The sequence below is a fragment of the Pleurodeles waltl genome, chromosome 4_1, assembly GCF_031143425.1.
Source record: "Pleurodeles waltl isolate 20211129_DDA chromosome 4_1, aPleWal1.hap1.20221129, whole genome shotgun sequence".
NCBI lineage: Eukaryota > Metazoa > Chordata > Amphibia > Caudata > Salamandridae > Pleurodeles > Pleurodeles waltl.
The window spans coordinates 837,828,465-837,855,268 of NC_090442.1; positions in this window are offsets into that span (position 1 = coordinate 837,828,465).

A 26,804-nucleotide genomic window follows, 5' to 3' on the forward strand; every position below is an offset into this window, starting at 1 on the left:
CAAGAGTTTCAACATATTAGCCCAAACCTTTAGCATTTGACGTATAATGATTATATTGCTATAGAGTGGCTGGTTTGTTTTGGAGATTTCTGTACACATTTAATCTATTCACCTTTTTAGTCGTTCTTCAAATGATATTTGCATTCCTATCTTTAGTGCTGTAAACTGAGTCAGGAAACCCTTTGCCAAATGTATTGGTAATCTTGAGCTCAGCCAGGCTTTGATGGCTGTCACCCTATCTTTGTGGCAGTCTTCGTATCCGTATTTCCCTGAAATGTCTCAAATTCTGCAACTAACTAGCTTTCTCTTTAGACTGAATATTCAGCCTACCATTTTGCTTGCCTCAGCCCGTCTTTTTCGCTTTGTAGTTTGCCCTTTGTCAGTGTCAGTCTCTCTGTTCCCCGCAGATTGCCTCTTTGTAGCTTTCTGCTGATTTGCGTAGTGGTCTAACTCCATAGCTGTGTCTCTGTCTTACTGGGTCTTTTTGTCCGTGCTTTTCAGTATTGCGTTATTTGGGCTCTTCTGCCATACCATGAGCCACTAATCTTCGTACGTGCATTGAGAGGATGTGGCTGAAGTCAGTATCTTCTGTACGTTTCATAATAGGTTCAGGAACCCTGAAGGCATAATTAGTCAAATCTTAAGCATAAAAAAATCTAGTGAGAAATGTATCTGAAGACTTAAACATATTTTACCTGGTGGACATGCTGTTACATAGTGACTAAACATTTTGTCATAGATATGCGCTAGAAAACGTTGTCAGTATCTTCACTCCTTAAAGCACAATATCTTTCCTTCTCATTGTCGGCTTCCCTTCTATATTAGTGCATGTCTTCTCCCAAAAAGGTTCAGGGAACTCTCTCGGGTCTATCAACTTACTGTTGCACAATATTGTCCCAGCAGAATTGCAGTAACGAATAATCATTTCCCTCCGCCTTCCACTAGAGCATTACATACTCCTTATCATGAGTGCAGCCCTTCTGCTTACCTTTCTTTACTGCCAAGTCTGCTGTTTGTCAGGGAGTCTCTTCCCATCACAGATGTACAGTTGTATGATATCTGAGAGTCTTGCTAGGTTTCTTGTAATTGGTGAATGTCTTTTGTCCCCACTGTGTGTGTGTCATGTTTAGGTTTTTTGCCCCACTGCTGACTATTTTCAACTTACTGAGGCTTAATTGTTTACTTTAGTTATTTAAAGTATTGAGTAGAACACTTGCAACAACGAATGTGTGTTGCAGCTGGCACATTTCGAATCTGAGGCGTTGTACATTTAACAGTCTGGTTTGTGTGTTGTGATTGAGAAGGGATGGCGGAAACTAGGTTATGAGCAGGTAATTGTGGTGTATTTCATAGTAAAATGGATGCAGTTCTTGTTTCTGGGTACCACTCCCTTTTCTCAACTAATCAGCAGAAGTGGTGTGGCTGAGCCACAGCTACCAAGCCTGCAGCCGAGAAGGATTTTGATCGCATTCCTAATACCCACCTCCACAGAATTATTTGTGGCTACAAATGATTGAAAGTACATGACAACACTTACACTGATAGCAGTTATAAGACGATTCAGGGCCCTACCACCTACGGTAAACACTTATACCATGAAATGTGTGGTATGATTGGACATCTGCAACCAGCATTGCTGCTTTAATCAACACCTTAGGCACTGTCCCTGCCTTTAGTGCCCACTGACAATGGAGCACTAAATATAATATATATAGGTATGTTTACTTGGTCACTACTGAATTGCAGTGTTACTGTACCAACATTTAGTTTGAATTGGAGTTTTGCCAATGTAAAGCCCATCTAACAAGTGATGGTAGTAATGGGCCTGAGACTTAAGTGTATGGAAATACTAGCCCGTTTTTATGTCAAAGGTTTGCCAGTTACGTTTGACAGGCTTCCTGGTGCTTCACGTCTGCTTGTGTGAACTTTTCCATTAGGAAAACAACTTGGAATTTGGTTCATCTCCAAGCACACAGCTGTTTACTACTGATGCTGTAGGATTCAGTTGTAATTTTAATTCCCTCATTTCTTATTACTTCATATTCTTATAAGAGCATACTGTGGTTCTTGTTTTCACTTACTGTCATCTGCAGTCATTCGTCTGTGTTGCTAGCTCTTTGCATTGGCACAATTGTTCAGTTGCCAGATCAACCACAAATTTGCTTAGTAAAGTTGTTCTAATGTGTTGAGGCCAGTATAAACGTTACAGCTCTTTGTGTTTGATTGTATTCACAAGCTAAGAATATTTTCTTGTCAGAATGATTCGGTGGTCTTCCCTGTTAAGGTATCGATATGCTGCCTAGGCCATGCTACTATTATTGTCACAGGTCGATACTACATAAAAGTTTGGGTATGTAAAAACATGTATGACCTTTATTCTAGATTGTAGTTCTTGCAGCGGATTGATATATCTTATTGTGATGCAGTTTAGAGGTTACAGTAACATTTTAGTGACAATAATCAGATTCTAAATGCCAGTAGGTTAACAAAGAATATCATGGTATGATTCATAGGTGTGATTTGAGGAGAATGGGTTGTATCAGCAGAACACCATATATTTCCCCATTTCCGATGACTTTCTAAATGCACTTTTCCCTCTCTAGCATGTAACTCCTCAGTGATTTACAAAATACCCTGATAACGTTTGTTATTCATATTTTATTAATTGAGTACTGATATTCCTGTTCGCCTACATTATGATTGTAACCATTTGCATTCAACACCTTCGTTTATAAGAAGACTTATTCCCCACATGTTGAAGAAAATGAAGTTCAAAGATTCTGTTGAACTGCTGTCTTTCTACACCTTTACAAAGATCTCTTTGCAACCATGATCAGTTGAGTTTTATTTTTATTTTATTAGGATTTTTTTCGTTTTTGTGTGAAACAGATGCCAATTCAATGAAATAGTTCTAAAGGGGTTTTCAGAAGTAATTTTCATTATGTGACCTACATGTTCAACACACTGGTCATGTGTCAAATTGTTTGTGCTAATAATCCCATGCTCTGAAATGTTGGATCACTTCTATTGAACGACTGGGTAGAAAACATAAAATAATTGGTTCCTCTTGCCGTTTTTACTTTATCTATTTTCTGGACTATGAATACTTGAAAGTTTTGTTATGCAATTTTTGAATATTGATGTGCCTCTTTGTAGTCACGATCTTGAGACACTTGTAGGCACTGCAGTAGAATGAGTTTTACCGATTTGAGTTGTTTTTCTGTCTGCATTAATGTTACTACTTTGGCCCCTTATTCCTTGCTTGGCAATACAAAGAGATGCTAGCTTCATTTTCAGTGTTCTATCTCTAAAATAGTGCCTTACAATATACCTAGCCTATGTGTAAGTTTGATGTTTTCGCTGATAATTTCACTTTTGAAAAAGGAAATGCAGTGGATACCATTTTGAAAGACATCCCAAAATCCCAAACTCTTTTAGTTCTAAGAGAGCAAGAAGCAGCCCTAATTGACAAATGCACGTTTTTTAACACACTGGTTTAGGTTGACTTGCTGTTTTCACAAGTGTTATGGTATTCTCAAATTTAGTATGCTGAGAGACCAAAATCATCAGAGCAATTTATGGATTCTTGGTTACTTGTCTGTATACTATTAACATGGCCTCGGATATCACTACACATCATTTGGGCATGAAAATATACAATGTAATCAATAGTTTTCTTTTGTTGTTTGTAAGTCTTCTTGTTCATAATATATCGTTTTTCAGCTCCCAATTAAATTTGTGTAAAAGGTTAATCAAAAGCAAATGTAATCGAATCCTTGTTCTTACTAAATATTATTTGGTGCATGTCATATTCATGATAAAGTATTTTTTTTAATTTGCCTATTTACTTGTCCGATAAACCATGTGTTTGCCAAGGCTTAATTTCTTCAGCACGCAAGCTTACATAGACACAGTCTATGTAATTTTTTTCTCATTGCTGCCCTTTGCCGTATACAAGAAGGCAACAGAAGAAATGCTTTAAAAAAAGAAAAATCACAAATGCATTACTGTACGAATTTGTGATTCATGCATGATCAGAAACAGTTGATCCCAAGACCACCTCTTCCCTACTACTACATAGAGCACTTTTGCACAGCTGTTAACAGTTAAATGTTGTGTTAGTGTCACTACATGTTCAAGCATCTCCTTGCAACAGGACTCCAGTCATTTCTCTCTGCTTTAGGTATCTAATATGTTAGCACAGTTAGCGTATCATCTCTTCCCTCACAAGCGCTTCTATGTTTGTCTACTCCCATAGGTGCCCACATTTCCCCTCTCCTCTAACTTTCTATTTTGGGAATGCAGTTTCTGCACATTTCATAACTAAGAAATTGTACCAGAGAAAGTTTATTACATATGTTTTCGGCTTGAGTTCTCAAAGGCCAATTGCATGGGTATGTAGCTAGTTTTGTCATTTGTTCAATTAAGAATTTGCAGCATTTCAGCCGTCAGGAGCATCATGGGTGTTCATTTCTTAACAGTGCCCAGTATGGGTAATATTTTGTGATCTTGGTGGGGTTTGAGGCAATGATCAGAGGAGAATGTGGCCTCTAGGTGCCTATACTTCCCAACACTGAGTTTGGGCTTGCAACCTTACATTACAGCCTGCACCTGTTAGACCACGTCAAATTTCCCTTGACAGGTAGACAGAGTTTTTCTCCTCTGCAGCATAGAAACAAATTGCTAGGTAGTTACCACGCAGCTCTCCTGGATCATACTTGACTTCACTTTGTGTACCTTAGACCATGTTCCTGCTTTTGCGTCTTGCATTGGTGAAGTGTGAGATGTAGGTGAAGTCTTGCCGTTTCTGCTAGCTCCCTGTCTACATCCATAGAAATTGATAGTCACTTTTCATCTTTAACTCTGTTAAGCAGAAATTTAATACAACCCGTTGTTTTGAGAGATGATGTAGGTCAGGACTTAAATGTTCAGCTTTGTGAAAACATTTGAACCCATGAGGTCGATGGCATTAAATTGTTGCGTTTACTAGTATTACTCCCAATTGTACTAATACTCTTCTTTCCGTTTGTACTGCGAATTCACTTGGATTTGTACTTAACACTGGGTGATCCTTTTAGGTCTGCCTCAAACGAGTCTGTGAATGCTGAAAGCATGTTTCACCAAACACCTCTAGATTGAATGCTCATTTTTGTCAGACCAAGGGGAGAAACATTTTGTCTGGACATGTAGCATTACATTTCTGCAGATTTTCCTTCAGGTCCTCCCTTCAAACCCCCCCACCCGCCCACCTAAAATATCACTTTTATTGTTTGGGATCTTACTATGAGCCTGTAGAAATGGGTTGCAATGCTGTTCACTCCAGACACTAGGGCTACTAGAACTGCAGCTTGCCTTTCTGGAGACAAACAAACTGTCTCACTGCATTGCTTTCATGTATCTGAAGTGGGTGTAATCTGTGCGAAAATGAACATGAGTCTAAGATTGGACAGATGAAGGAGGACAAGGCCATAGTTCGAACAATGCATTCAATGCTGCTCCTCTTTCTGCTGAGAGCTGTGCAAAAGTGCTCATGTCTCCTGGGAGTTTTCTAATGCAGGTTTGAAGGAAGGGTCGCTGTAGGTCAGGAAGTGCGAAGAGTCACTACTTTTAGTAACTTGTACGAATTTCACTGCATTTCTAGAAGTAGGCCAATTAAACAGTACTGTCTAGTTGGAATCTTGCCAGCTACTGCATAGCTTTCTTACATACATTTTATACTTTTCTTGAAACCATTCGTTATTGTGTAGTAGTTTTTCATTTAAGTAACCCCAATATTCACACAAAATTAAACCTTGCATGAATTCCTGAATGCTGATCCTATCTTGCACTAGCACAGTGCAGTTTTATCTTATTTATTATGGTGAACATATTCACTGTTGCTTTATGTCACCTCGAAAATTACTTTACAACCAGTTGTGTATATAGCATATTCTGAAAGAGTTGCTTCGTACTTGTTATGAAATGATGGAGTTGTTGTTTTAAAAAAAATATATTTTCAGTCTGTTTTTATTTTTCTAACCACATAAGTATAATGATGTTTCGGCAGACAACAACCCAGCAGGTGGTGCATAAAATAAATGGAAATGTACATGTTAAATGAGTGTAACATGACTTTTGTAACCAAACATTATTGATGTTTTTGATTGACTTTGTCCCCTTCGTATTTAAATGTCTTCATGTATATTCTGCATACAGAACAGAGGAGTGTATATATTTTGCCTGTTTGCAGTTCTTCCACATTGGGTCGTACATTGGTGTTCAGGGTTTAAAGTTTACTGCCATCATGTCTTTTAAACGTAAGTTTAATTTGCTATTTTGTAACTTTTCTGAATGGAGGCACATTTAAGATTTGTATTTTATTAGTATTCGGTGTCTGTAATTAGAAGTTAGCCTGTTGTCTACTTATTTAGACTTTTTAAATGGACTGGCTTTTCTAAAGAGTAAAGTCACCTTCACAGCATCGGAAACTATCTCTAAAAAGTTGATTTCAGCATCCAGATATTTGCTAAATATGTGTAGGCCCGTTTGCGAATTTGCACCAGACAGCCATTTTGCTGTGCTTAGTAGATTCCGATTCTGTCATTTAATTTAACCATCTTCGGAAAGTGATAGATGTATTCTATGTATAGTTAAGCCAAATGTTTTTTTTCATGGGGCATAGCAAAATCTACATCATAAATTTTGACACCTTACAGTTGAAGGAAGAGGAGGAACACATCGCAGGAGACACTTCACGGAGAAACACACTTGGCAAGCAGTTTGCTTCATGTGATTGAACTGAACTTCTAAGAATTCATGGATAACATGAACAGAAATAGATGTGAATAAAGCAAATCTGCAAATATGGTAACCAGTAGCTCTACTTTTATTTTTATGTTGCTTAACTGTTTTATTTGAACGAAACTTGTGATTTTCAAGTTATAACTTTTGCAACGTTATTACTGGTTAATCTACATTTGAAATAATAATCTCCAAGCATTTGGAAGTCGAGTAACTCATTGTTTTTATAGTTGTTTGTTGTTAAAACGTTCATGTTCTGATAATGTCTGTAAATGGTTCCACTTTGATTACAATAGATGTAGTGTTGTAATAAACTGTTTAATGCGGCCACTGTGTAAATATGTTCAAATTATTTGATGTTAACATACCTCAGGGACAGTACATTATTCATTTTTTTACAAAATAACTGCTAAAATATTGTGGCCTAAACATGCAGTAGCTTTATATTGGTTTATCATATTCATTGCATAATCTTTGCAAATAAACTGTTCTAAATACTTATTTGATATGGAGTATGCAACACACTGATAATGTTATTTTTGTAGCTGGACATGTATGGTATGTAAAACATGCTGGGTGCATCCTATTCCAACATTATTTGTAAATTTCTATGTATAGGAGAGTAGTTATCAGAGGAGCATAAACATGTATTTGTACCCATGTGCAGCTACCCATGTATGGTCAATATTGCTATAATTTTTTTAATTGACATTGTAACAGTTTTGTGATTTTTAGTCTGTTCACCACTTTACAGTTGTACATTCATGGAAATATTTAAGGGCCTTAACCATGTTTCCTGAATTAATGTAACTGGTACAGGTACATTTCAATATGTACATTTAATGCAGATTGAGTTGGATCCCTGAATTCTATGATGCACATTTAGTTTTAATTTGTCTTGAGGTTTTGCAAACTACCTTTGAAACCAATCCTTTGTAAAGTGAATTAAGATTATTGTTTGCAAAGGAGCTGCATGTATAAAGCAAGATACATTTAGCTACATTCTCTCTAAGCATGGATATTTACATAACATTATTTGACAAGGCTTCCCGCTGCACATGGATTTTCATTCTTAATTTGGTTTCAGGTTTTTTCAAAACCTCAGAAAAAGGCTTGGGCACAACACCTTCATTGAATCCTATTGTAAATTGTAAATATAGTTTGCAAAGTATTGCAAGAATGTGTTTTTTGTAATGGTCACCTTTCAAGGTGGTCTAGAGATGGCTGTTAACATTGGCTGTGCCCCTGTGCTAACACCTTTTTTGAAATTTGGAATGATTGGTGGTTTTATGAATGGAAACATTAGTGTTTGTCATACTGTCACAAACATTTTATATTCTTGTTACTGTGAAATGTTACATTTTATTTTTTTGTAAGGTAATGGCATTTTGTCGAACAAATGAATACTTTGCATTGTCATGCCAATGTGAGTACTTGAAAAAGCACATTTGCTTATAGGGGCTTTGCTCAAAAAGAATAAAGGTTTGAAGTCCTTGATATTATATGGGAAAGAAATGTTTACCCATCCTGCAAATTATTTCAAATTCTTTAAACATGCAGGTATTAGTTGAGGTAAGTAATAAACCAGCTTATAGTTAGCTTATAACAAATTACTTAATTAACTTTGTATTGTCTCAGTGATGTTTGCTACATGTTTAGAGTCTTAGTATTTTCTGAGTATGGCCCAACCTCTTCCATGGTTTCTAAGCTGTGTGTCATCCATTTTATATCATGACAGAGTTAATTAAATTTCCCTGGTGTGCCATTTTATGTATAATTCTGACTGCAAATGAAGAATAATCTTGGGTGAAATGTTAAATAATGTATTTCAGTCTATGAAGACAGGTCTTATTAATGCTAAACCTGACTATTTGATTCATTATTGTTCCTCTGCGCTGTTCTGTTTTGGGGCATAGTAATTTTATTGCTGATCATGGCATGTTTGCATTTTTCTCCCTAATATGTTACTCTGACGGAACACATGATGAAATGGATATAGTTATTTTGCACTTCTGTTGTCCATATTTGGTGTGCCAGTATCCTCTGATTTATTAACAACTCTGTGAAAAGATGCCTAACAAAATACACTCCAAAATATTATGAGATCACAACAGGTCTAATCCAAGATAAGGGTGTAGTAGAAGAGTGAATATGCTGCTATGTTGCTTACAACAATTGTTTAATTGGAATTGGCAGTTCCACTTGGGATTTGTGGTAAATACAATGACATACAAACAAAGGTGGCTCTGTGAAATAAAATATTTGCCTAACATCACACAGTCTTGTGAAGCAGGGATTGATCCCACGTTTTCCATTGTCACAGAAAGACAAAGTCATTAATTGTACGTTTTACTTAAAAAATATTCAAAGTACATAGGCACAAATTGCAGTTGGTCAGATAGAAATTTCAGTCAAACTGCTAAGCCCAAAATACAGAGAATTATAAATTCAGGAGAGTTCAAAAAACAAAATGGCCAGAATTTCGCTTTCTAAGAGTGGGGTAAAGAACTTCTCCTTACCTCCCAAACCTACACTCTGATAGGATTGTAGACAAAAGGTTGGTAGGTGTAGATAATACAACTTAGTGTCTCTTTATTATTTTCTATGTACATGTATACCTTTGTGTAGTCATGTATCTTTATATGTGTTACTTTACTCCTACTGTAGAAAAAAACTTTGACTCTCTCCAATCCACTACTGCCTCATCCTATCTCTTTCAGTATATCCTCTACCTCCACTCTTACTCATCCCAGAACCTCTTTGTACTACTATGACCTCCCTAACAACGTCTTCTGGTCTCCTCTCTCCTCTGTCCCTCCTTGTGTCACCCAAAACCTTATTTTACTACTGTGATCTCCTAAGTGACACGTTCGGTACTGTTCCCTCCTTTATCCTATTCAATCTAACTAACAGACTTGCATGTCCGAACAAATTAACAGCTTATATTTCCATACACCAATCCATGTTGTGTTCCGGAGAAGTGTGGTACTGGCTAAAAAGTGCTTCAACGCCTCCTCAGGGGTATGAAGCAACTTTATAAATAGAGTTACAATTTTGGAAGGTCTGGTATAGTACCTATTAAACTAGTATATCTCTACTATGTTGTTTTTGATGTTCTCTTTTGGTGCAATCAGTATGATTTACAGAAAAATTGCTGCCAACTACCAGACAGACCATAAAAATACCTTTATCCAGTCCTTTTTTTAAATCATGTTTATCAGAATAACAATAATTGGTATGCACTTATTTGTAATCAGCAAGGTAAAGGCATTTTTTTGGTCAGGATTTCAGTTTTAATTTTTTGTATTTGATATTTGTAGATATTCTTGTTCCTAATGTACAAACCACAGAAATGTTGACACTTAAGCTTATTTTTCCGCTGTCTGGTACTTTTGCTTTCCTTTGTGAATTGCATCTGTTAAGTTTTTCAGAGATGCCTGTTTCCTACATATTATTAGTATACTTGTCGATATTTTCTTCAGATTTCACTTGGTCTAAATATGGCCATTCCACAACACTTCTGTTTAGCACTGCAAAAAGATCACAGTCAAATGTTTGCTTATGAGAATGACCAAATAAACTTGTTTTGGTCGATATTTCTTAATTTGGTAATTAAGAGCAGCTTCCTATATGTTGTGAAATAATTGAATTAATGTTGTTTAAATATATGTTCAGTTCCATATTTTATTAGAGCTCCTGCCCCTGGCTCTAAGTATACAGAACCAGGACTGAAAAGCATTTATGCCCCACTCAAGGAGGCAAAGCACTTCATGGAACCAGTTTGAGCTCTAAGATGGCCAGCCATTATGCATGTGGTCATCCACCAAGGCTGCAAGCAGATACTTCCAAATAAACTCCGGTTGCAGAAATTGCATCATTCTAAAAGTGTTAAACATGCATAACCTGATGACCAGGGTTTTCAATTGTTTCTTGTTGATGAATTACCTACATTTACTTGTGAAAACCTGCTGAGAAAAATATATCTAAGGAAAACTTGATGTGTTAACTTTATACACATGCTACGGTCTGTGAGTAGAGGCACTAGTCATTGCCATAATTTAGTATGGGATAAGGCCTGTGCGCAGGCAGACTTTGCGTATATTTAAGCCAGGGTTTATTATGGTTTTTTACAGATCACTTTTATGGTTGGAAACCAGTTTTCTTTAATTCCACCTGGTTTGCTTAATATCTTTATTGGTTTTGTTAAGCCTCGGATAGTGGGAAACCACTTAAAAGCACTGAACAATAACAACAAAATATTTTTCACTATACTGAGACTAATCTATTGGTAAAACACTTCTTCCCAATTTTAGCATAACTAAACACGATGGTGGCTGTAGGAAAGTGCCTCTTTCTGGCATGGTTACCTCCCACTTTTTTTTGCCTGGTATCTGATGTGATTTCAACTGAAAGTGCACTGGGTTCCTTCTATCAGGTCCCCAATACCAGATCTCTTCCCCAGTGCTGTATAATTGTTTCCCCAATTGGTTAATCACTTAGTACCCTCTATAAGTCCCTCGTAAATGGTACCCCTGGCACTTAGGCACTGCTGTACTGAAGAGGGTCCCTAAGGGCGTCAGCACGAATTGTGCCACCCTAAGGGACCCCTCACCAAGCACATGCCAGGCTGCCATTACAGGCTGTGTGTCTTGGTGGAGACAAAAATGAAAACATGACATGGCAGCCGGTGTGCCATGTCCCCTAACACTGCATGCAGTATATGTAAGTCACACCTACAGCAGGCCTTACAGCCCTAAGGCAGAGTGAATTATATTACTTGTGAGGGCATATCTGCAAAAGCCCCTGCAATGTTTTTTGTTGATTCTTGGATATAGTAAGTGGACAGGGAAGCCATTTTAAATGCATTTGCTGCAAACTGGTCAGTACCAGTTCCCCTGCTTCGTGATGGCTTCACTGAAGAGAGGGATGTTTGTTATCAAACATCTTGTGTTGCTATGCCCAACACTGATTCCAGCAATTAATTTATCAATACATGCACACGCAGGGCACGTTGAAGGTTCCCCCTCAAAATCAGCCTCTGGTGTGCTCGCTGACTAGTTTGAGCCAGCCTGCCACCACCAGACACGAGTCTGACCCTCTAAGGTGAGAGCTTTTGCTCTCAGGTGGTCAAACACAAAGCCTTCTCTGGGAGGGTGGCCTGCAGATCTACATTCCAAGGTGGGAAGCTCTGGGGCCTTTTTGGGACCTGGACAGACAGTAAATTTTGTATTCAGAGAGGTATGTTCACCCCTCATGTCGGTCCCGATTTCAGAATCTGCCATCTTGGTGTTGGCATATTTAGGAACTCTGGGACAGGGTTATGCCCACTTCCCACAGGAAGTGGTCATATAGGGAGTATAGTGACCCCAAAAGTAAGTAGCCCATTGGCTACTACTCTGCACTCCCCAAAACACCCATAAACTCAGTATTTAGGGGAGCCCCTGGCACCAGAGAAGCAGATCCTGACAAACTAGGAAGACAAATGACACTGAAGAGCCACAAAAGTAGAAGAGGAGAAGCACAGTTGACGTGGTACCAACCTTGCCAGCCTATCTGCATCCCTCATGGGAACTTGTACCAAAGACAACTCATCATGCAGTTGTGTCTCCATAAACCCAGGAGGACTGCCTGCCTGCCTTTGAAAAAGACTCAAGGTCTCCTGTGAACAGCTGCTGTGTTCGCCTCCAAATGCCAAAGAAAGGACTCTGAAGCCTCCGGAACTGCCAAAACCTGACACCTGAAGCCACCACTATACCAGTCGCCTCCATCCAAGTGGGCCACCTTTGCTACCAAGGTTCTCCAGCCCTCCAGAGTCCAAGTCCATTGTGGTTTCAACCCTCCTGGACTCCCCGACGACTCCTGCTGCCTCTGCATGCAGCCCCCATTCTACTGCGACCGCTCGACTAGGGAAAACCTGACACCGCTGCACCCATTGCCCCTGACCCATGGAGCAAAGGACCTGTGCCCGAGCATCATGAGGCCTCAGCCCCACTGTTGGTTTAGCCCGACTGGCTTCCTGGTCAAAGCCTGCAGCCTCTTTTCGCAGTGACCGGTCTCCATTGAAACACATTGGCCACCCAACGCTGTCTTGTACCCAGCCACCCATGTGCAGCTGGTTGGTGTGTTGGTGGTGCTGCCTTGGACCTTGCCCACCACTCGCCTTATCTCTCGGGACTGGTCTTGTAAAATGTTGTACTCTACCTGTTTGCAGAACTTTTTTTTTCCTCCCATAGGAAACTCAGAAATTGCACAGTGCCCACTTCTCAACTTATAAAGAATTCCAATTTAAAAACATATTTACCTGAACAATTTTTCTCTGCATAAACATATATAAAGATACTTGCTATTTTTATGCATTAGTGTGAATCTCCTTCTTGAGTTGTGTTTCATTCATTGACTATAGTGTATATTTGTAGATGTCTTGTACTCCTCTCTGTTTGGCCTAAGGCTGCTCGACCACACTACCTCCAAATAGAGAACTTTGGGATTGGATAGCAAGCCCTGATTCACTCATTGGGGAACCTCTGAACTCTTAACATGGTATATCTAGTTATTGACATACCACATAAAGAGCTAGCTTCCTACCGTTGCAATGTAAAGAAGGTCCTGGGGATGAAGCTGAAATCCGTTAAAATTATCCAGTAGCTACAGCCATCTGATTCCGTAAGCATAATACCCATGCCCACTGTGATTTAAGTAGCAAAACATGCTGCGCTTAACTGCCTGGGGAATGGCGTGGGTCCTTTGTCAGAGTTACGGGGAAGGAAGGCGATTCCTGGTGTGGAAGGCCTAACTGGCATAGCCCATTCTGTGACAGGTTAACGCTCCTTCCTGGAGGCAAGTGATTCGGGGCTGGCTTCTGCTTGCTGCAGTTAGACTCATCAGCTGCTGCAATTGTGCAGCCCATGCCCCCTGATCTACATCATGAGACGATCTTGTGCTGAGCCTAGCCAGAGCGACATGACCAGAATGAAAACAGAGGCTAGATTCAAGTTGGCGGGGCATGATTAGTCTCTTGGACAGTCTCCAAGCTGTGGGTGCCATTGCAGGGTGGCCTTCCCCTGGATGTCCACTGCATTGATGTTTCTAGGCTGCAATTAACTATACCTGTTGATATCACCTGAACTTGGATGCTAACATCCCTGACTCCATGTACAATTGCCCCGAGTCTGTGATTTATTTATTTTCTTGTTTTGACCATTGGCCATATCTGAGCGGCACATGGGATACTGGACACACTGGCTGCAGAGCAATTGGTCCCCCGCCCACATCCATTCTTCAGACTCTGCAAACTGTGGACGTTGAGGTGCATGACATTAGTGAAAGATTGCAGTCATTGTCAATTTGTCGCTAACTGATATAATTTGGTGCAGACTGAAGACCGACATTCCAAACTTAAATTTGAAAGTAACAAGAAGCTGACCAGATTGCAGGACCCGGGATCTGATGGCAGTCTCTCCATCCAGCACTGGCCAAAGCAACAAAACAGAGGAACCAGCTGACATACAATCCTTGTTGCTGGAAATGAGAAGCAGCCCACAACCATTGATGACAACAAACTCTTACACACTGTCTTGGTGATATGCAGGACCACTTAGCCCAACCACGTGCCCTCCTGGACATGGAGGAGTGCCGAATTTCAGATATCCATTCCACATTGCAGGTGAAACTTTAGAGGGAGTTGAAGAAAGTTGAGGATAAGAGCACAGGCTTGGAAGCTCGCTTACATTAATGAAATCCGCGCATCACAAGAATATAAGAATCCGCCAATATGAACTGAGTGGATGACAAAATGGAAATTATTCTGCTGGACATCTTTTCCCTTGTAAATGTATCATCTGTGTTATTAATAGAAAAAAGCACATCGCTCTCTGTTGTCTATTCCAGTCCCTGGCGCTTTGCCTCACCCAATACTTGTAAATCTGCACAATTACATGGATGGAGATAAAATACTTTAGATAACAGGAGTCAAAAACATAATTCAGTAAGAGGGTTCTTAATTTTCTTCTTGCCTCATTTTTCCCAACCAGTACAAGAAACTTGCAGGAAAATAATCCCACCAGGAAGAAACCGCCTTAAAGACAAGTCTCATGTTCTTGTGTCCTCAGTGAAAGGGACTCCTTAATGGGGAAAAATATATCCACGGCCAAGCAGGGTTAAAGGGGAAAGCTCCCCAACACTCCAGTCAAGTCATTTCAGTAAAGAGAAATGGCTATTTACTGCTTCTGGTTGGATGTTCGACATCCAGTGTCACCTGTACCACCCAACTTCTTTCCCACTGCAAACCTCTACTTCGGGCATGGGGCACGCTGCTGTATTGTCAGTGTGAATGCCTGAGGCTTAAGATGCCACTGGTATTCCAAAGATGAACTAATCTAAGACTGTTTCCATTGACGATTAAGCCTCTTATTGTTTTTCAGGGGAATAAGACTGGGTGTTAGTATCTAAAATAACAGCTCTGGTTACACCAGAATAAAAATTAGCAAACTGTGTTGTAGAAGGGATTTCCTTGTTGGATAAGGTTGTTACAGTATTGTTTCTTTGTGGATATCCACTGAGAAGTTAGGCTCAATTTAAGGGGGCGTTAAGAGGAGGTGGTAAGAGTGGAATGTAGGTGATATTTTACTAGACATATTTCACAGTGGCCTCTACATGACACACAAATCCCTTTGGCATGTACAGTTTCAAACGAGGTAGAATTTCCTCCTTTTGGCCAGTTCATGCATTTGATAATCCGCTGACATATAAAGTAAAATTAGCAAGATTGGAAGAGGGTTGAATAATCATAGAAAAGCCATGGTAGTGATAGCATACCTGAGCAGACATGCTATTGATATTGTATTGATTCAAGAAACACATTTGGACGGCTTGGGTGTCAGCACATTTGCTTCCAGCTGGTATTCATACCTCTATTTCCCCTGCGTCTATGTACTAAGGTATAGGGAGGATATTTTAGCACCTTATTGCAGCTCCAGTTGGAAAGCAGAGGAGCTGGCACTAGTAGGTGTAGCTGAGTACTCGAAGAGCTACATAATACTATCCGGCGGAGTAAACTGTCAGACTTATACAGCAATACGTATCCTACAACTTGAAGTTACTTATTCTTTGGTCCATCGATCTCAGTTCAAAATTGACTTCTGTCCAGGTTTCAGAGATGTAATGGGTTTCGTGGAGTCCATTTCATACCGAACTAGAACACTATCAGACCATTCATCGGTTGTCCTTAATTAATGTTCCTGCAGTGTATGCTTGTGTGGAATGTGGAGAATGCAGTCATTCAAACTACTTTACTTGGTCTTCAAAGCAGAAAATCGACCAACCGTTAACACCTAGTTTGACTTAAACCAGGGCTCAGTGACTTCTGTTGCACATTGTGGAAAGCAGTTAGAGACGTTATAAGAGGGGCCTGCTCATCGAAGAACCTGGCATTCTTAAATCATTGCGTGTCCAGCTGTCTTGCAGGAAATCCAAATTACAGCCCTTGAGTGGGAAAGACTGCTTGTTCCCAACCTACCTATAGTAAAAGAACTGAACCTAAAGGGCCCAGAATTCCCCAAGTCAGAACACAGTAAAGTACATTTTGTGGGCAAATATACATCCCTTGGGCGATGTGGAGAGGGCGAGTGTCTGGGCCACATAGTGGCAGGTCTGATTTGTACAGCATGGTCAGCTACAGATGTAATTAAGATTAAAGGACTAAATGGCACACTACGTTATAATCACTGATGTTTTTACAAGACTTCACTAGGTTTTTTTAGTGAACTGTATAAGGCTAGAAGAAATACACATCGGAGATATATATATATATGTATATGTTCGATGGCATGTGTAGCTGCAGATACACATGCTGTGCATATCCCGCCATCTAGTGTTGGGCTCAGAGTGTTACAAGTTGTTTTTCTTCGAAGAAGTCTTTTCGAGTCACGAGATCGAGGGACTCCTCCCCTTTTCGGCTCCATTGCGCATGGGCGTCAACTCCATCTTAGATTGTTTTCTTTCCGCCATCGGGTTCGGAAGTGTTCCTCTTCGCTCCGTGTTTCGGTTCAGAAAGTTAGTTAAGTATCGGAAAAATTTGACGCTATTGTTTGCGTTCGGTATTGGGTTAGTTATAGCAGATCGACACCGAATTAAAGAAGAGCTCCGGTAGCCCTTCGGGTCTTCTATCCCCCGGCGGGGCCTGGTCGGCCCGACCGCGTGCATCTTCAAGGCTCATGGAACGGACCCCATTCCGCTTCTGCCCCGAATGACACAATAAGTATCCTTACACAGATCAGCATTTGGTCTGTAATTTGTGTTTGTCTCCCGAACACAAAGAGGATACTTGCGAGGCCTGTCGGGCATTTCGGTCGAAGAAGACGCTATGGGACCGAAGAGCTCGAAGACTTCAAATGGCATTGACGCCGTTAGGACAACACGACGTCGAAGAAGAGGAGACTTTCTCCATTGCCGACTCGGACGAGGCCGAAAGTGAGCAGCCGACAAACCGTGAGTAAACTTGCCCCGGCCAAAACTCACGCCAAAATAATGAAGGCCCAGGGGACGCCACCGCCGGCAGGCCATGGCTTAACCCGTAAACTCAGTGACCAACCATCGGCACCGAAAAAGGACACACACACGTGTCGAAGTCATCCGACTCCGGTCGAGATACCAGCACAGAGTATACTCAGCACCGAGATACTGGCTCCGACCAAACTCGACACCGAGATACCGGCTCCGAGCAAAGTCTGCACCGAGAGATCGGCACCCCGAAACCGAAAAAAGTGGCTTCAGAGCCGAAAAAGACTGGAAAAAGTTTCAGTGCCGAAACACCCATCATCGGAGCCGAAACAAAGTTCTTATTCCGAAGAACAAGGCCTTTCAGCACAACTACAAGGCCATAAATTTGGACAAGAATTAGAGATGGGGGAGCCAGACCATACACAAAGAAGGCTCCATATTCAAAAAGATACAGGGAAAATAAGAACTCTTCCCCCTATTAAAATGAAAAGGAAACTTGCTTTCCAAGACACAGAGAAACAACCAAAAGCAAAGGTGGCGAAAGAAAAAACTCCACCACGTTTTTCGCCACAACCATCGCCACAGCACTCACCGCAACTGTCACCAATTGCAACACCCCCTATGATGCAATCTCCAACGCACACAGGGATGACCCAGGATGACCCAGATGCATGGGATCTATATGATGCACCAGTATCTGACAATAGTCCAGACTGCTACCCGGCAAGACCGTCACCACCTGAAGACAGTACTGCTTACATGCAGGTGGTGTCCAGAGCAGCTACTTTTCACAATGTAGCACTGCATGCTGAACCTATTGAGGATGACTTTTTATTTAATACTTTCTCGTCAACACACAGTCAGTACCAGAGTCTACCAATGTTACCAGGGATGTTAAAACACGCAAAACAAGTGTTTCAAGACCCCGTCAAAGGCAGAGCCAATTACACCTAGGGTGGAAAAAAAGTACAAGCCTCCCCCTACGGACCCTGTGTACATCACACAACAACTAACACCTGACTCAGTGGTAGTAGGCGCAGCACGCAAAAGGGCAAACTCACAGACTTCTGGGGATGCACCACCACCCGAAAGTCGAAAGTTTGATGCAGTGGGGAAAAGAGTTGCAGCACAGGCAGCCAATCAATGGCGCATTGCCAATTCACAGGCTTTTATTGGCAAGACATGACAGGGCTCATTGGGATGAAATGCAGCATTTCATTGAACATCTTCCCAAGGAGTCAATAGCTTGCACAGCAAGTGGTGGAGGAGGGCCAAAGTATCTCCAACAACCAGATACGATCGGCAATGGACGCAGCGGACACAGCGGCCAGAACTGTGAATACAGCGGTCACTATTAGGAGACACGCATGGCTACGCACCTCCGGATTTAAGCCAGAGATCCAACAGTCTGTGCTTAATATGCCTTTTAATGGACAGCAGTTGTTTGGGCCGGAGGTGGATACAGCTATGGAGAAGCTGAAAAAGGACACTGACACGGCCAAAGCCATGGGCGTGCTCTACTCCCCACAGAGCAGAGGCACCTTTAGGAAGCCACAATTTAGAGGGGGGTTTCGAGCCCAAAGCACAGAACCTTCAACCTCACAAGCCAGACCCACATACCAGGGCCAGTATCAAAGAGGAGGCTTTCGGGGACAATATAGAGGTGGACAGTTCCCTAAAACCATAGGGAAATTCCAAAGCCCAAAGACCTCACAAACTAAACAGTGACTTCAATGTCACAATTTCCCAACACACAACACCAGTGGGGGGGAGACTCACAGATTATTACAAAAATTGGGAGGAAATAACAACAGACTCGTTGGTCCTAGCCATTATCCAACATGGTTATTGCATAGAATTCCTACAGTTACCACCAAATGTGCCTCCAAGAACACACAACATGTCCAAACAGCACTTGGATCTATTACAACTAGAAGTCCAAGCGTTATTACAAAAAGAGGCAATAGAACTGGTACCCAACCATCAGAAAGGAACAAGGTCTACTCCCTGTATTTTCTAATACCAAAAAAGGACAAAACACTGAGACCCATATTAGATCTCAGAACACTGAATCTCTACATCAAATCAGATCACTTTCACATGGTGACACTTCAAGACGTGATTCCCTTGCTCAAACAACAAGACTACATGTCAACATTAGACCTCAAGGATGCTTACTTCCATATACCCATACATCCTTCCCACATGAAAATACTTAAGGTTTGTAATCCAAGGAGTACATTACCAATTCAAAGTGTTACCATTCGGAATAACAACAGCACCAAGAGTATTTACAAAATGCCTTGCAGTAGTAGCTGCACATATCAGAAGACAGCACATACACGTATTCCCGTATCTAGACGATTGGTTAATCAAAACCAACACTCAGGAACAGTGTCTTCAACACACAAAATACGTCATAGAAACCCTTCACAAACTAGGGTTCTCACTAAACTACCAAAAATCACACTTACAACCGTGTCAAATACAACAATACTTAGGAGAAACAGTCAACACAAAAAAGGGATTGCCACTCCAAGTCCACAAAGGGTACAAGCATTCCAAAACGTAATACAAAGCATGCAACCAAACCAAAAATATCAAGTGAAATTAGTGATGAAACTACTAGGCATGATGTCCTCATGCATAGCCATTGTCCCAAACGCAAGATTGCACATGCGGCCCTTACAACAGTGCCTAGCAACACAATGGACACCAGCACAGGGTCAACTTCAAGATCTAGTGTTGATAGACTGCCAAACACACACCTCGCTTCATTGGTGGAATCCTATAAATTTAAACCAAGGGTGGCCTTTCCAGGACCCAGTGCCTCAATACGTGATCACAACAGATGCTTCCATGGTAGGGTGGGGAGCACACCTCAACCAACACAGCATACAAGGACAATGGGACACTCAGCAAAAACAGCTTCATATAAATCAACTAGAACTACTAGCAGTGTTTCTAGCGTTGAAAGCATTTCAACCACTAATAGCCCACAAACACATTCTCGTCAAAACAGATAACATGACAACAATGTACTACTTAAACAAACAGGGAGGGACACACTCATCACAACTGTCACTTAGCACAGAAGATTTGCGATTCACAATCACATTCGCCTAATAGCGCAATACATCCCAGGGATTCAAAACCAGTTGGTCGACAATCTCAGTAGAGATCAAAAACAAATCCACGAATGGGAAATACATCCCCAGATACTTCAAACCTACTTCCAAAACTGGGGAACACCGCAAATAGACCTATTTGCAACAAAAGAAAACGCAAAATGCTAAAACTTCGCATCCAGGTACCCACAGCCTCACTCCAGGGGCAATGCGTTATGGATGAGTTGGTCAGGGATATTTGCTTACGCTTTTCCCCCCTCCCACTCCTTCCGTATCTAGTAAACAAATTGAGTCAAAACAAACTCAAACTAATACTAATAGCACCAACTTGGGCACGACAACTTTGGTACACAACACTACTAGACCTGTCAATAGTGCCTCATATCAAACTACCAAACAGACCAGATCTGTTAACTCAACACAAACAACAGATCAGACACCCAAATCCAGCATCGCTCAATCTAGCAATCTGGCTCCTGAAGTCTTAGAATTCGGACATCTAGACCTAACACAAGAATGTATGGAGGTTATCAAACAAGCTAGAAAACCTACTACAAGACATTGCTACGCAAATAAATGGAAACGATTTGTTTATTGCTGTCATAATAATCAAATTCAACCATTACATGCGTCCGCGAAAAACATTGTAAGCTACTTACTACACTTACAAAAGTCAAACTTAGCTTTCTCATCCATTAAAATACATCTTACAGCAATTTCTGCTATCTGCAAATTACACATTCAACTTCACTATTTAGAATCCCAGTCATAAAAGCATTTATGGAGGGTCTAAAAATGATCATTCCACCAAGAACAGCACCAGTTCCTTCGTGGAATCTCAATATTGTGTTGACACGACTCATGGGTCCACCATTTGAACCCATGCACTCTTGTGAGATGCAATACTTAACATGGAAAGTAGCCTTCCTACTAGCTATCACATCTCTCAGAAGAGTAAGTGAAATACAAGCCTTTACCATACAGGAACCCTTTATACAAATACACAAACATAAAGTGGATCTACGCACAAATCCAACATTTTTGCCAAAAGTCATATCACCGTTCCACTTAAACCAAACAGTGAAACTACCAGTGTTCTTTCCAGAACCAGACTCTGTAGCTGAAAGAGCATTACATACATTAGACATAAAAAGAGCACTAATGTATTACATTGATAGAACCAAACAATTTCGCAAAACAAAACAATTGTTTGTAGCTTTCCAAAAACCTCATGTAGGGAATCCAATATCCAAACAAGGCATTGCCAGATGGATAGTTAAGTGTATTCAAACCTGTTATGTTAAAGCAAAGAGGGAACTGCCTATTACACCAAAGGCACACTCCACTAGAAAGAAAGGTGCCACCATGGCCTTTCTAGGAAATATACCAATGACAGAAATCTGTAAGGCAGCCACATGGTCTACGCCTCATACATTCACTAAACATTACTGTGTGGATGTGTTAACAACACAATAAGCCACAGTAGGACAAGCAGTATTACGAACATTATTTCAAACAACTTCTACTCCTACAGGCTAAACCACCGCTTTTGGGGAGATAACTGCTTACTAGTCTAGGCACAGCATGTGTATCTGCAGCTACACATGCCATCGAACGGAAAATGTCACTTACCCAGTGTACATCTGTACGTGGCATGAGACGCTGCAGATTCACATGCGCCCTCCCACCTCCCCGGGAGCCTGTAGCCGTTATAAGTTGACAATAATAAACTTGTACATTTGTTAACTTGTAAATATAACACTTTTAATCACATTATGTCATACATACTTACTCCATTGCATGGGCACTATTACTATATAAACAACTCCTACCTCACCCTCTGCGGGGAAAACAATCTAAGATGGAGTCGACGCCCATGCGCAATGGAGCCGAAAAGGGGAGGAGACCCTCGATCTCGTGACTCGAAAAGACTTCTTCGGAGAAAAACAGCTTGTAACACTCCGAGCCCAACACTAGATGGTGGGATATGCACAGCATGTGAATCTGCAGCGTCTCATGCCACGAACAGATGTACACTGGGTAAGTGACATTTTCCATACATACATACATATATATATATCTATATATATATAGATATATATATATGTATGTTCGATGGTATGTGTAGCTGCAGATACACATGCTGTGCATATACTTCTGCCATGTAGTGTTGGGCTCGGAGTGTTATAAGTTGTTTTTCTTCGAAGAAGTGTTTTCGAGGCACAGGATTGAGTGACTTCTCTTCGGCTCCATTGCGCATGGGCATCGACTCCATGTTAGATTGTTTTATTTCCGCCGTCTGGTTCGGACGTGTTTCCTTTCACTCCGATAGTTCAATTCGGCAAACTTTGAAAATGCTTAATTTTTCGTCGGTATTGTATCGATTGCGTTACATCTTCTACCGACACTTCGGTACCATCAGAACATACATCTCTACTGGCCCTTCGGGGTGCGCGCACCTAACTCTGGCCTGGTCGGGCCGACCGCGTGGAAGCCTCATGGATCGGACTCCATTCCGATTATGTCCTCTGTGCCACGCCAGATTCCTTTATACAGACCAACACTTCGTCTGTAATCTTTGCCTTTCCCCAGATCATCGGAAAGAAAATTGCGAGGCCTGCCGATCCTTCTGATAAAAAAAGACACTTCGGGACAGAAGAGCACGAAGGCTTGAGATGGCATCCAAAAGCTCTGAACATCTTGATGTTGAAGAGGAAGAGATCATGCACACAGCAGTCTCCGTTCGAGGTTCTGACTCCGACCAGGAATCCGAGGAAGACAGACCGGTCTCGGCAGGACAACAAGTGAGTACGCCTGCCCCTGTACCGTCCCAAAGACCAAACTATAAGGCCTAGGGTACGCCACTGCCGGAAGGCCATGGCTTGACCCGAAAGAAGACACCTGGTTACCAAACCGCCGGTTCGGCAAACTCTGTCTCAGACTCGAGCAAACACCGCTCTTTGGAGTCAAAATTTCGAAAATCACTTTCGGAGCCGAGACCATTCACAACACCATCCTTTTCGATAACGAAAAAGCCAGCTTCGGAGCCGAAAAGAGCAGGTTATACCGAGGGGCATGGGCTTTCTAAAACACTCAAAGAAAGCCATAAGACTTCTGAGGAGGACACCCAAGTACAGCCAATACTTGAAGTGATGGACGAAAGGCAAGCCAGGATTCATATTCTCAAAGAAACTGGCAGAATATTAACAGCACCTCCTTTAAAACCTAAGAGGAAATTAGCCTTTCAGGAGGAATTGGACACTACACAGCCTCCAGCTAAAGTGCCAAAGCCAAAGGAGAGACCACCACCTCCTCATTTTTCTCCTCCTCACTCTCCACACCTGCATATCTCTCCTCCTACCAGTCCTACACCAATGTAGTCAGCATCACATTCGTTTGACTCGCAACAAGATAATGTAGACCCATGGGATCTTTATGATCCAGATCCCATTCCCTATAACGACCCAGACTGCTATCCCTCCAAGCCTTCACAACCTGAGGATAGTACAGGGTACAATAAAGTATTAGCTAGGGCTGCAGCAAACCATAGTGTCACCATGCACACTGAACCATTGGAGGACGATATTTTTGTTTAATACTCTCCTTCAGGCGCACAACATACCAGTTGCTCCCTATGCTCCCGGGCATGCTAAAACATGCTGATCAAATATTTAGCGAGCCTGCCAAAGCAAGAATAATAACTCCCAGGGTAGAGAAAAAAATACAAGCCACCTCCTTCTCATCCTGTCTATATAACTCAGCAACTCCCTCCACACTCATTAGTGGTAGGTGCTGCCAGGAAGAGGGCAAACTCACAGTCAGGTGATGCACCCCCACCAGACAAAGAGAGTAGTAAATTTGATGCTGCAGGGAAGAGAGTGGCATCCCAGGCAGCAAAACAATAGAGAATGGCCAACTCACAGGCGGCGTTGTCTAGATACAACAGGGCTCATTGGGATTAAATGAAAGATATAATTCAGCATCTCCCCAAGGAACACCAAAAGAAGGCACAGCAGATAGTGGAGGAAGGGCAAGCCATCACCAATAACCAAATTAGGTCTGACCTAGACTCAGCAGACAGCTGCCAGGAGCTTCAACAATGCTGTAACAAATCAGGAGGCATGCATGACTCAGGTCCTCGGGGTTCAAACACAAAATCCAACAAGCGGTGTTGAATTTGCTGTTCAACAAAAACAGCTTTTCGGCCCAGAAGTGGACACTGCAATTGAAAAATTGCGTAAGGATTCAGACACCGCAAAAGCGATGGGTGCACTGTACACCACACAGTACAGGGAATCCTTTCGGAAACTCAGTTTAGAGGTGGATTTAGGGCTCAAACTGCAGAGGCATCCACATCGCAGCCAAAACCAGCCTACCAACAAGGTGGTTTTAAGAGCACATATAGAGGCCAGTACCCCAGAGGTAGAGGGAAATATCAAACACCTAAACAAGCCTCACAACACACTAAACAGTGACTTGTTTCATTCCCTTCCACTCCACACTTCCCCTGTGGGAGGAATACTACAAAAGTTCCACACCAATTGGCAAAACATTACCACAGACAATTGGGTATTATCAATTATCTGCAATGGTTATTGCCTAGAACTGATACAAACTCACCAAACATTCCACCGAAACCACACAAACTCTCCACAGAACACATCAGTCTGTTACAGGAAGAAGTCAAATCTCTATTACTCAAACAAGCAATAGAGCCAGTGCCACAAAATTAAGTAGGGACGGGAGTTTACTCACTGTACTTCCTGATTCCCAAAAGGGATGGCACCCTAAGGCCAATATTAGATCTCAGGGCCCTCAATCTTTACATCCTGACAGAACACTTTGACATGGTAACTCTCCAGGATGTTATCCCACTCCTCCAAAAACATGATTTCATGGCAACATTAGATCTCAAGGATGGAACCTTGCGCACAGAAAATATCTCAGGTTTGTCATTCAAGGAAAGCACTATCCGTTCAAAGTGTTACCCTTTGGAATTACAACAGCTCCAAGGGTATTCACAAAGTGCCTAGCAGTAGTCGCAGCCTTTCTAAGAAGACAACATATACATCTTCCCGTATCTAGACGATTGGCTGATAAAATCAAACAGTTATACACAATGTCAAAACCATGCGCATTACATAATACAAACACTGCACACCCTAGGGTTCTCAATAAATTACCAAAAGTCACAACTACAACCTGCGCTAATACAATATTTAGGTTCAATTCTAAATACTCAAAAAACACTAGCAAGTCCAAATACGCAAAGAACACAAGCATTCCAAAATATAATCTCACAGCTACACACAGGTCAAAAGTACACTGTCAGATTTGTCATGAAAATATTAGGGATGATGGCATCATGTATTGCAATTGTCCTACATGCAAGACTAAACATGCAGCCCTTACAACAGTGCCTTGCACAACAATGGTCACAGGCACACCATTGACTTCAAGATCTAGTGTTGATAGACCGCCAAACATACATGTCCCTTCAGTGGTGGAATTCCACAAATCTAAGCAAAGGCCGGCCTTTTCAAGACCATGTGCCTCAGACCATAATTACATCAGATGCATCAATGATTGGCTGGGGAGCTCACCTCAACAATCACAACATCCAAGGACAATAGGATTCCCAACACAAACAGCTACAGATAAATCACTTACTCAAAGCTTTACAGCCTCTTCTCACTCAGAAGAATGTCCTGATTAAAACAGACAACATGACCACCATGAATTACCTAAACAAGCAAGGAGGAACACATTCGTCCCAACTCTCCCTCCTAGCTCAAACAATTTGGAAATGGGCAATACACAACCAAATTCATCTGGTAGCACAATACATTCCAGGGATACACAACCAACTCACAGATGTTCTCAGCAGAAATCATCAACAAACACACGAGTGGGAGATTCACCCTCAAGTACTTCAAACATACTTTCAACAATGGAGAACACCAAAAATAGATCTGTTCGCCACAAGAGAAAACGCAAAATGCCAAAGCTTTGCATCCAGACACCCACTTCCCCTATCCAACTCATTCCATTTGTACTCAACAAATTGCATCAAAACACACTCAATATGATACTCATAGCACCAACGTGGGCCCGTCAGCCGTGGTACACAACATTGTTCGACCTGTCAGTAGTACCACACTCTAAACTCTTAAACAGACCAGACCTGTTGACACAAAACAAAGGACAAATCAGGCACCCAAATCCCAAAATACTCAATCTAGCGATTTGGCACCTGAGGTCATAGAGTTTGGGTCTTTACAACTATCATCAGAATGTATGCAGGTTATTAAGCAAGAAAACCCACTACTAGGCAGTGCTATGCTAACAAATGGAAACAATTTGTATATTATTGTCAATCTAAACAGATTGCCCCTCTTG